This window comes from Diabrotica undecimpunctata, chromosome 1, assembly GCF_040954645.1.
Source record: "Diabrotica undecimpunctata isolate CICGRU chromosome 1, icDiaUnde3, whole genome shotgun sequence".
Taxonomy (NCBI): domain Eukaryota; kingdom Metazoa; phylum Arthropoda; class Insecta; order Coleoptera; family Chrysomelidae; genus Diabrotica; species Diabrotica undecimpunctata.
In genome coordinates this window covers 133,250,258-133,262,592 of record NC_092803.1, presented here as the reverse complement: position 1 = coordinate 133,262,592, position 12,335 = coordinate 133,250,258, and the positions used below count along the sequence as shown (strand labels likewise).

Here is a 12,335-nt window from a genome sequence, read left to right as displayed (position 1 = left end):
CCGATTTTATACTGTACTCGTAATAAAAGATGAACGGTTTAGTAAATTATTATTATTATGTCATGAGAGAAAAGAAACATGAAGAATAATTAAAAAAAAACACAAATTTTTTACATATAATTGCATTTCTAATCGTACATGAGATTTGCACTCATTTTCAAAAATCATTTATGCATTAATCCGTCTCTGCGTCGCAACGTGTCAGAAGAATGATAACTTTTCTAGAGAAACAGTTAATAAAATTTGATTCATGTTTTTATTCATTTATCTAGATATTTCCCTGTAAACAAAACATCATATTACATGTATATAATAATATATCCAACAGATTCACAATATTCTTAGGTTTTTAGGTGTCTAGCTTACTCATCTAAAATGCTCGCCAAGGTGTTTTTAGCTATAACATTAATTCTTGTGATCTTAACTGGTACTTGGGGTAGCAAAAATCAATCGGAAAATAATAAGAAAAATGGCGATATGTTCGGAAGAACTTTTCGGACTAACACTCCTTCCACCCAATGTGGTCCATGCGAAAAATTGAAGTATAACCGATGTGTAAAAGTCTATAGCCCAGAATGTCCTGTAAGTTTTTTAAGTAGTTTTAGTAAAACATAACCTTCATGAATGCATGCATTAATCTTCACATTCTTTTTTTATTTATTTTTGCTCTAACCACTTAACTCTTTAGGATTATTACCATAACAAAATCTAAAAAGTGACAAAGAAAAATACTAAACATTTACAAAATATCAATTGAACCACCAGTTAGAAGAAGGGAATGAATCCAAAAAGTAGATTTTCGGGAAATCAACAAAAACTGTTTATTCGTTGTATTTAATTTTTTCTTCTTTAATAATAACATCTACTGTAAAGTACAGTTTATATAAGTTAATTTGGATTGGAGAAAAACCATCCAGTGATTTTCGTTATCTAGAAAAACGATAAAGAAAATCTTGGATTTATTCCTTTGTTACAACTTATATTTTTTGACATGAATAAAGACACAAAATTGTATAAAAAAGCTTATTTTATTAAAAGTAGTTTATAAAAAACAAACAAATACAAAAACAATCATTTCCATAAGCTACCTTTCTTCCTCAATGTTATTAGCTGATGCAGTAGTTGGTCATGTAAGGATGTTTTCGTCAAATTCTTTTTTATCTTCAGGAATATATGGAATTATTTTCCGAACGTCTTCCATCTTTTTCTCATTTATTGGTATTTTTGCCCTGTATGCTCTAGTAGTAAGCAATGAAGGAATCAACCCATTTTTTTGAAGTAGAAACCTCTGTTTCAGAAAACCATCTATTTGTTCTGAAACTGTTACGTGGCGTTTATGGGAAGAAGAATACTCTAAATATCTATATTTGGATATCATAAATGTAGACGTTTTGTCCACCTACTCGTTTGTAATAATTTTTCCAGGTATTTTTAAAGTCGATTATGTCGTCTGAGATGATTGTTGTTACCGAATATCCTCTTGTTTCGGCAATAGAGATCATTAGATTGTATTCCTCTGATACGTAAATCATATCTTTTCTCCTGATAAGTCTTTGTGCTGTTCCGAAATTTCGATCGCATTGTAAAAACGAATGTCCACGCACAGGAAAGTACTGATAAACTGTATCGAACTGTCCAGTTGAAACCAATATGAGCATGAACCATATCAAGGTGTTGTTTCTATTCTGTCCTCCGCAAGCGTCACTAAATACGTGAAGTTCGTTTATAGCAGGATCCATATTCTAAATTGTCTTCCAAATTAGGCTACATACATCATCCGGTCCTCTTTCGGCTTCTCCTTCTCCTTCCTCCAAATCGTGGACACAAAACGGAAGGTTTTGCATGTAGTCAAAAATAATAGCTCCGCCATTTTTCTTTTCTTGACATAATCTCAACACTTCTTGCTGCTTCAGGTAAAACTTCAGCGTTTAACTTGTTATTTTAGCCTCAAGTTCTTTATAAGTTGAACAAACGTCAACCTGTGGTTTTCCAAATCGTAGCCATGGTTATCATTATAGTATTTTTTTAAAAAATCTTATTTAACAATGTTGGCATGTTCGAGATACTTTTTCCAAAAGAGTTCATGCATTATCTTCACATTAAATTAATCTGGGCCAGGATTTAAATAAATACCACGGTAATCCATCGGTAATTTTCCTTCTTTCCATCGGAATTTATTTGGATAAAATAACGAAAAGTATTGTCACGCCTATTGGAAATTTCATTTTTGGATCGTCTTCAAATAACTTTCATGTACACTCACTAACATTGTTTGATTTTGCCGGTACAATACGGCCTGTAGTTAAACGAGTATAGGTTTCACCGTGTAAACGATGTAATTTTTGTACCTCATGTTTATATAAATGTTTCTTTCGTACACCCCATTTTCTCTTCCGTGATGTCACCAAATCGCTACTGTCCTCACTGCTATTACTATCACTAGTACTAGACATTTGTCTGTTAAAAATATCAACAAACAAAACAAGAACGAGCAACGAGTAAGTTTGAAGAAAGAAATAATTCCGTGATTTATTTTCTTCTTAAAACTGTCGCACATTTTGTGTTGTAATATCTCTGTAACTTATAATAAGGTGTTTATTCCCTACTTAGCGCGGAGAGATGGGTCTTGCCTTAAAAGGTATATTTTTGTTAAAAAGTTTTTTTGCCATATTTTGGCATTTATACCCTTCTTCTAACTACTGGTTTTGCCAAACATCGTGCAATTTTGCTTTTAAGTAAGGTTTTAAATCTAAATGCACTGTTAGATTTTTCACTAATGCGGATATACTGGTTACTCCACACCTAGCTAAACTATCTACCTTTTCATTACCATCGATTAAAAAGTGTGTCCGTAATCAGAGAAACTTTACTGCCAAATTGTTTTGGTATATACGAAATATACCTTGTATATATCTTGTGTGTACAGCATTAACAGACCTTTTAGGCCCATTGCTGGATGGATAATTTTTATTGTTTTCTGTTTTTAGCTGTCAGTTTTCAATCTGTGATTCCCATCCCTTTGATATCTTCCATCACTATATCTTTCCTTTTCTTTTTTGGTTTTTTCCCTTTTTTGGTTTTTCAATTGGTACTCTTTTACATTAGTTCGTCTTCCCCATTCTCCCTCTACTACTTTCCCATCAAACATTCTGCGAAGTGTCTTTCTTTCCCATGCCTCCAAGCTGTTCTATATGATTTTGTTTATAGTCCATGTCTCGGCAACGTATAGCATTATTGGTATAATTATAGTTTTATATACTCTTATTTTTGTATTAGGAGGTATATCTCTGGCCTCAATTATTTTGCTCATGGTCCCATTGATCTGAACGACTAACAATTCCAGCACTACATGGTTTGGTCTGTATGATCAGATTTTCCGTTGTTTTCAAATGCTTTTACTGTCATCATCTTTCCCATGGCCCCCATTTCTTCTTTGGGTACTTAAACAATAAATATGGGGAGAGGGATTTTGTCGTATTTACACTTTATGTTTATGAGGCTAATTGGGCAGATATTCAGCTCTTCGATTCGCTTTTTTATTTTTTGATGTCTTTATTTCCCTTTATATCTTATACGGTTGGTTGCCGTACCTTCCTTTTCCACCGTAAACTTTCTTTTTTTTAACTAAGTCGCGATTTCAATCTCTCCTCTTTATATTATGCGCAATATTTTATCTTGTAAGTCATAGTACCATGGACCAATTTTATACCTCTCTCTTGGTTTAGCGGCAATAATTCATATGTATCCGTTTTAGGAGCTTCATTAATCTCATGTGGAATCAATTTGGCGTCATTTTCTCTACCATTCCATTTATAATAAAAAGTTGATATTATTGTTCAGGTCGCTTATGTAAATACTAAAAAGCGTTTTAAAAATAAAAGAGTCGTTCTAAAAGTAAAAAAAAAATCGTCCCGAAAACAGTTGCTTTAGGTAAAGATTTGTGTAAAGTGGAAATTTCGATTGAATAAATTACACCGAAAGTTTAGTTTTTGGATGGCTGTAGACAAAATAATAAATTAAAGATCAGAATTTGTATTATTAAATTGGAATACAAAACATTTTTTTGTTTAAAATATGATTTTGTTATATTTGCAAAATATTTAAAATTAACCGTGGCTAATTTTTAATATAATTCATTCTACAGTATTTATATTGTAAGAAGTAATCATTTACTACACAGCAATTAAAATGAATATGAATATTACCATATTTATAGTACCTTACGAATATTGCTCTCTATAAAAATAGTCCATGTTGTCAAACCGCTTCTGTGGGAAAAATGTTTCTGATTAGATTTCTTTACGGATTTTACGGAAATATGTGAAACATTCACTCAATGTTTTAGCCTCACCGCACTATATGATGCGTCTCTGTCGAAGTTATACGTACTATACGTACTTACGCTAAAAATTCTCAATATATTGACATTTATTAAGATTTTGTAGCAATCTTTTTCTTTGTGTGCCGTGCTTGTTTTCAAGCATTGGCTATCGTCGTATTAAAAAGCTGATGAAATGTTTCTCGATCGGCCAGTGGCGCACCCAGGGAGGGTTTAAGGGGTTAACACCCCCCCCCCCCCGGCACTATTGCGACACTGTTACTCACTAATTTTAAATACTCAAAATGGAGGTAGCAAAAAAAAATGTAGGTGCCCAACCAAAACCCACCCCACAGGAAAATTCTAGGTACGCCACTGCGATTGACAGCTAGATGAAACAAATCCTCGACCGTTCGATCTATTCATTGTCTAATGTCACGCAGCAAGAACAGTTGCTTTCTTCTGATCCAGCGTTTTCCTTCGATTTTGCCCTGAATGATCAACCGAAGTAAGCGATATTTAGGCCCCTTTCATTATATGGCCGAAATATTGGGTCTTGTTCATTTTGATATTGTTAATCAATTTTTGGTCTTTGTGCACGGTTTCTAGCACACGTTCGTTCTGAGCATGCAACGGTACCACCACAACACAAGAGTTAATAAAGTTTTTTCGTGCAATTTCTATTCTGGTCAAAATTTCCTCATCACTTTCAACGTTGCAGTCAATTCAACTACTAAGGTATCTAAAGTGTAGTATTGAGTCTTCGATATGTTATCTGCTAAAAATTGCCAGCTTCCGTCAATGTTTAGTTTGGATTGAACAGGCAAATCTCTAGAATAGTCATTAAAAAATTGGTGATCAATGTATTTAGCTTTGTATGGATTTTTGGAATTTTTAGCCTCTTTAATTATTTCCACATAATTGAATGGTGGGTAAATACATTTATTTTTTTTCTAGTGGAGTCCATACTATTGCATTCCATTTACGAGTGACCCTTAACTAAATATTTCTGTATAATTATCGTATCATTTTCGATGCAGAAATTTTGAATTTTATTAGTCAATTTTACGTTGCGATTTTGCGCAGAACAACTATCGCTATAAAAAGCGTTTGGTTTGTCCTTTTCTTGGGCATCTAACTCTTCATTTCGTCGGCTGTATGCAAAAGTGGCACAACACGAAAACTGGTAATTTTTCAAAAAAAGTTTAAAGTTTGTGTGCTAATAATTTTCTCTTATTTGATTTTTATACATAGATTGGGATTTTTGAAAAAGAAAATAAATTTTGGTTTATTTGGGAAAGCGTTAAGTAGCTTTTAATAAATTGTAACACAGACTTTTACATTCAACCCTTATTTTGAGATGTACCACTATTGCACATCGACATTTTGTCATTCAAGACTAATTAAGGCAAAGACAAAACTGGCATTTTTTTTTGTTATTCATATCAACTGAAATAAAGGTTTATTAAAGAATACTGCCAGATACTTAAATGAGAAAATGTGTTAATTAACAACTATAAGACGAACGAAATAAAATAAAGTATATATTAATAATAATAGGAAAAGTTATGATTAACAGTGCTTTAAATGTCGGTAGAAATCAGCCTGTCTTGTCTTCACAAAAGCTAGTAAGGTCTTTTTTCTTCTTTTCAGTTATTGGCAGGCTGTCAGTGTAAGCCTTTTCTAGTTCTATAATACCCATGCTTTCTAAACCTTTTCTTGTTTTTTTCTTGGTGGTAACAACTTATCTGTAGTCCTCTTGTGCAAATGAAGTTTTAAAAGTTTTAAAAGCTCTGGTACTCACTACTGAGTACCAGAGTTTTTATTTACATGAATTTCACAAATATCGTTGAAGTGAAAAAAGTTTTTCCTTGAACAGATTCATTGAAAATTGTCGCTGTTTTATTATTTAACTTTTTCAGTTCAAAAAAAACATGACATAATTCGAATACTTCGAATGGTTGTTTGCAACGCGCAGTTCGGATTAGTATAGCGTAATGAGTCGATAGATAAGTAGGCCGTCCTTTTAAAGCTTTAGTGACATTTCTTTCTATTAAAGAGTGGCAGCTGTCACCCTCATTTTGAGTATGGTCGACAACTAAATAGCGATTATTTATAGAAGAAATTTTAAAATGTTTTACAGCGTACTGGTAGATTGGAATTGGGTACTTGTTTTCTGCTTGGCCACCGCAATTGTCTGAGTAAAATATAAATTTCAAATATAAATACATCAGCAGGCACAAACCAATTTCTGTGGCACCTTTGCTGCCTTCTTCTTCGTGCCAAATATATCTGTTCACATTTCCCAGTCCCTTTTTCTGAAGTTCACTTATAGGAAAATGATGTGTTGATAGCTTAAATTTATAACAGAAAGCGGAAACGTCTTCTCTTGGTGACGGTAGAGCAGCTTGTAGGTCAAAACAAGATGTTTTTATAAATTAGGTACATTCTCTTTGTCAAGTGTTTTTAGCTCTTGGCTTAAGTTTTTCTCCTTATGATGAATATTATAAGCATCTTCTAAGACTATCTTTTCTTTACTGCTCGAATTTTTGTATTTTTCACAATACTGACATTGATCTTCTTTGAAAAAAATAATGCATAGTTAAATTCATAATTAAAAAGTTTAAGCTATAAATAAATTTTTACAAATCCATCATTGTGTCTTTGGTAATCAGATTTATAATCATTTTACAGATCTGTCAACATTTTGTCTCCTATATATTTTTTTGAGGTACTTCTTCGATAATAGTGGCTCTCCATTGTCGGAATTGAATAAAAGTGTTTGCGAACACTATTCATAGTTTCGCTACAAAATGTTTTATGCATGCAAATGCATGCAAATGTTCAGCTAAAGCTTTTCGAGTGTCTGGCGACAGTCGCTTATCATACCGATCAGGAAAAATGACTCATCTTCTAACGCTGCCAGTGCCTATAGGCTAATCTCACTAACATGCACAATGTGCAAACTACTAGAAAAGATGATAAATAAACGTTTGCTTTGATTTCTTGAAGAAAATAATCTGCTTTAGACCCAATCGAAGTACGATGGATAACCTGGTACTTCTTTAAACAGAAATAATTCAAGCTATATATAAGAATGAAGTCATCACAGTTGCATTAGACTTAGAAAGTGCCTTCCATACAATAAACAGAGCTGCTATTATTAGAAAACTCAAGCAACTCAATTTAACGGGTAATATTATGTAATTTCCTACAAGAGAGATCATTTAAAGTAGTTGCAAACGGGAAAATATCCAAATCACATATCTCACAAAATGGAGTCCCTCAAGGCTCAGTTCTCAGCCCCACACTTTTTTTTCTTAGCATCAACGATATAAACTCTCTCGTTCTCCCTTCAATAAAATACTCAATTTATGTAGATGATCTTGTTCTTTATTGGAAAGGTAAAGTTACAAGGAGCACATGCTCTTTACTCCAAAACACTCTTAACAATCTTCATAACTGATTTACTAAAATTGGAGTGAAATTTTCATCTGGAAAATCTAAAGTCATAGACTTCTCTAGAAGACATCACACTCACCCTCCTCTTTTTCACCTAAATGGATCTCCCCTTCAAGTGGTTGATAAATACAAATTATTAGGAGTAATATTCAACAGAAGACTTACATGGAGAGATCAGATACCTAATACAAAAACAAACTGCCTAAATAGCATCAATATTTTAAAAACTCTAGCTCATCATCAGTGGGCGGCAGAAGGGAAAGTCCTCTTAAGAATTTACAGCATTCTCTACATATCTGTTTCCGATACTCACCTTAAAAGTCTAAATACAATTCACAACACTTATTTACGCATTAGCCTCGGTGCCTTTAAATCAAGTCCTTCTGAAAGTCTTTATATCGAATCTTCAGAACCTCCAGTTTTTATAAGACGGCAAAGTTTACTTCTGTCTTACTTCTCTAGAATTTCTGCTAATCCAAAAAACCCAGTAATTAAACTAATTAATACTCCCCACCCTGTCCCAGATAATAGTCACCCTCGAAAACCTTCGTTCTCACAAATTTTAAAAACTTTGCTAAAAGACACAGACCTAAAACTCGCAACTCCGTTTACTACGTCCAGAATTCCCCCGTGGACCAAAAAGCTACCTACTGTCCTTACTAGCTTGAACCGATACAAAAAAAAGAAACGCCCAGAATTCTTGTGGTACAAGTATTTGAGGAACTTATACAGACACAGCGTTAAGACAAAATTCTCTACACAGATGCCTCCAAAGAAGAACAGGCCGTCGGCTGTACCGTCAGTACCTCAAATACAACAGTAGCATCCTATCGGCTTTCTCCCAGAAGCAGTATACACACAGCCGAACTGTATAGAATACTTAAGGTATTAGACTCGCCCATTGCTAATGAGAAATTATTAGCAATATGCACCGATTCTCTCTCCGTTATTGACTTAATCAGAAATATTAACTCCATACATCCCATTGTACAGTGCATCCACAGTGTCTGCCAACAGCAGTCAAAAAATAGTGTTTTAGTAACTATCATCTGGATACCATTCCATGTTGGTAACAATGAAAATGAGAACGCTGATCATGCAGCAAAACTAGCCTGCTCCTTAGAAAATATGGAAAACATACAATTTCACCAAGACCTAAAGGCCAGTATCAAGAACAACGTACTAAGCACTTGGCAAACACACTGGAACGTGCAAAATACAAAACTACGCACAATTCAACCAACTGTTACCTCCATCACCATGCCTCAAATGAGCAGAAAAGACAATATTATTATCAGAAGGCTCAGAATAGGTCACACTCGTCTTACTCATGGATATCTGATGTCCTATGAAAACCATCCTCGCTCTGAACATTGTAATGAGTCCTTAACAGTCCAGCGCATATTACTAGAATGTGTCGACTATAAACCTCAAAGAGAATACTACAACTTTCAAAATAATTTAAGTGATCTACTCGGTCCTACAAACATGTACAGTGCCATAATTCGTTTCCTTAAAGACTGTCACCTTTACTACTTAGTGTAATTTATTAAGATGTTAATGTATCCTAATTTGTATATAAGCAGATTGTATATGTATGTAAACATAAACATATTGTAATAAACTTAAACCAGTGTCAATGGCCCATAGTTGCCGAAACACTTTGATTTAAAATAAAAAAAAAATATTAAATTCTCTTAAAATTTGTTGTTTTGAAACCTGCGAAATTTTAGTAAAGCAATTTAATCGCTTGCAGGAACACTCCATTCCGAACTCATGGGGCTGTAAACGCAGTTTTTGATATTCATCTTATATTCGGCAAAATATTGGCTTTGTCTTAGAACTTCGTACATGTTGCACAACATCTTCATTTTCGCCCTCAGTTTCATTCACATCCATTTATTAGTCAACATTTTTATAGTTTTAACACCAAACTACTACAAAATTCGAAAAGCACTCAAAAGTAAATACGACCTAACAGAAAATGAGCGTTGTTATGACTGACCGTCTGATTGATGCCGAAATAAGGAAGTCGTCGCGTCTCGATGTTTTGGACTTAGTTTGTTGTTTTCCTGTACCGCGTGGACTTAACATATTTTTGTCGTATATACAACTACATATATTTATAAGCTTTTTCTTGAGACTTGTCTTGTTATTGTCTTGTTTAAAGATTTGAGACGATGCAAACTGGAATTTACCGCAAGATCGTAAAGAACGTAAAAATGTAATTTCGACAAAAATGGACTTAGCCAACTTTTCCCGTGTACCCTTTATATAGAATCAATTTTAATTTAACTTGTTTATTGTGTATTATAGATATAAATATATAGATAAATAAATAAATCAGAGTTTGAACAATTATTTGTCATTTAAAATAAATTTAAAAAGAAGTAAGGACTTCTGGTGTCTAAGGGTATATTTTGTTAAAAATATTTAAAATTTATCCAAAAGAATTAAAATTCTTCAAAATGTTTTCGGTCCTGTCGGACCATCATCAGAAAAACATTTTAAAAATGCTTAAAACTAGCTACGAAAATAGGTGTCAAAACCGATGAATTACATGACAATCATGGCTAATTGTAATAACTTATTGACACGAAGTCGATGTTATAGGATTTCACATAAAAGGAACATACAGCTTTCCTTCTCGAAAGAAGGATGACTTTGTCCAACGGCTAAAGCCAGCCAATTGCCAGAGTTGCCATCTAGAGCTCATACAGAGACATCGTCTCAGGGTCAGCATCCCCCAAATTAGGATTCTTACGTTGACATGCAGACATGCAGTCAAAACTTCAACATCACACCAACTTAACAAAGACTTTGGCTTTTTGTAATTTGTGATAATAATATGCAGCCAACTACAGGACTTTTATTTTCCTTGTAAATTTTGTTATATTTAGTTTTATACTAGATTTGCATTACTATTTTGGACTGTTATATGAATATGTTATAATTATTATCGCTTACTAATAATTTATTTTGTTTTAGCGTACTAGTTTTACAAGAAGGTAACTTACACGGATTTACCCCTATTAAGATTACAAATATCGAGGAAATACCAATTGCAATTAATAGGAATTCAGTTCTTAAGTTTATTGCTATAAAATATTTAAACACATAAATAATCAAAGACTCATAAACTAGTATTTATTTTAAAATGTTTAAACAGTCTTTTCATATTTGTGTACCTAAAAATTAAAAAAATGTAAATGGAATCCATTGTAAAAATAAATTTTGTATTTGTTGTCTATTTAATTGTAACTGTGTAATGCTTTTATTGGTAATATGTTTTATTAGTAACACGATTTGCTTTAGATAAAACCTAATAAAAGTTTTATAAAATACCTGGTGTTTAAGTTTTAAACAACATATAACTATTTACTGTTTTTATATATTGGTTAAAAATTGTCCTAAATATAAAAAATGTTAATGTATAATAAAATCAGGTTGCTCTGAGAATCAGTGTTTCATTTTGTAATATGTTCAAAAACAAAAAAATGAGACAAGAAAGTACGAGTTGCAAAAGTAAAATTCAAAATAAATGATTTTGGAGTATGAAATAGAAAAGAAATTTTAAGACAAAAGTTAAGAAAAATATGATTGTTACAAAGTTATTAATTTAATCTACCTGGTCTGCTGTCAGAAGAAAAATATAATAAAAAGTATCAAAGAAACAATAAAATTGCAAAATGTAGAAAGAAATGTGAAAACCTGAGTAATTTTGTAACACAAAAGTGATTTAAGTGTCTACCTAAGAAGCAACGTCATTTGATTCGCACTTCTGCTTCTTCTTCTTCTTCGTGCGACTAGGATTACTCCTGTTTGTCTGCCTCTTATTCTATTTCAGTCGTTGTTGACTGTACATTATCTTTCCACCTTTTTGGCGGCCTTCCAACAGGACTTCTGCTATACGGCTTGTTGTTTTTACAGATGTTCGCTAATCTATCTGGTCCCATTCGGTTTACATGTTCGTTCCAGTTTTTTTTTTCTTGTTTTTATCCACCTGTTAATATTTTGAATTTTGCATTGTTCGCGTATACTTCTGTTAGTTTGTTTGTCCCTTAATGATATGCCCGCTATTGATCTTAATACTTTCATTTCGATATTGTTGATTTGTTGTTTCGTCTTTTTTGTATCGGTCCTTGTCTCCGCTGCATATGTTAGAATTGGTCTTACTGTTGTCTTGTATACTTTTATTTTGATTTTCTTGGTCAGATATTTGTTTCTCCATGTGGTTTCTCGAAGGTAACCACTTACTCTTGCCGCTTTTGATGCTTTCCTTGTGGTCTCTGTTCTTCTATTCCTGTCACTAGTAATCTCTACTCCTAGGTAATTGAATTTCATTACTTTTTCTACAATTTTGACGTCTATTTCTAGTTTCCATCTACGCGGCTTTTTACTGTTTACTATACATTTAGTTTTTCTACTGATATTCTCATATTAAGTTTGTTTGCTGTGATATTGAAGGTGTGGAGCTGCCTTTGTAGGTCATCTTCGTTATCAGCAATTAGAACTGCATCATCGGCATAGCATAGTATCGTGATTTTATGCGCTC

At 33.0% G+C, this 12,335-nt stretch overlaps 1 long non-coding RNA gene across 1 annotated transcript; it reads left to right on the top strand.

Moving 5' to 3' along the window:
* The first annotated feature begins 236 nt into the window (after positions 1-236).
* LOC140432015 (uncharacterized) lies at positions 237-11,239 on the top strand. The gene is made up of 2 exons (XR_011949752.1): positions 237-582; positions 10,769-11,239. It is a non-coding gene; the product is annotated as an uncharacterized lncRNA (long non-coding RNA).
* Positions 11,240-12,335: the final 1,096 nt, after the last annotated feature.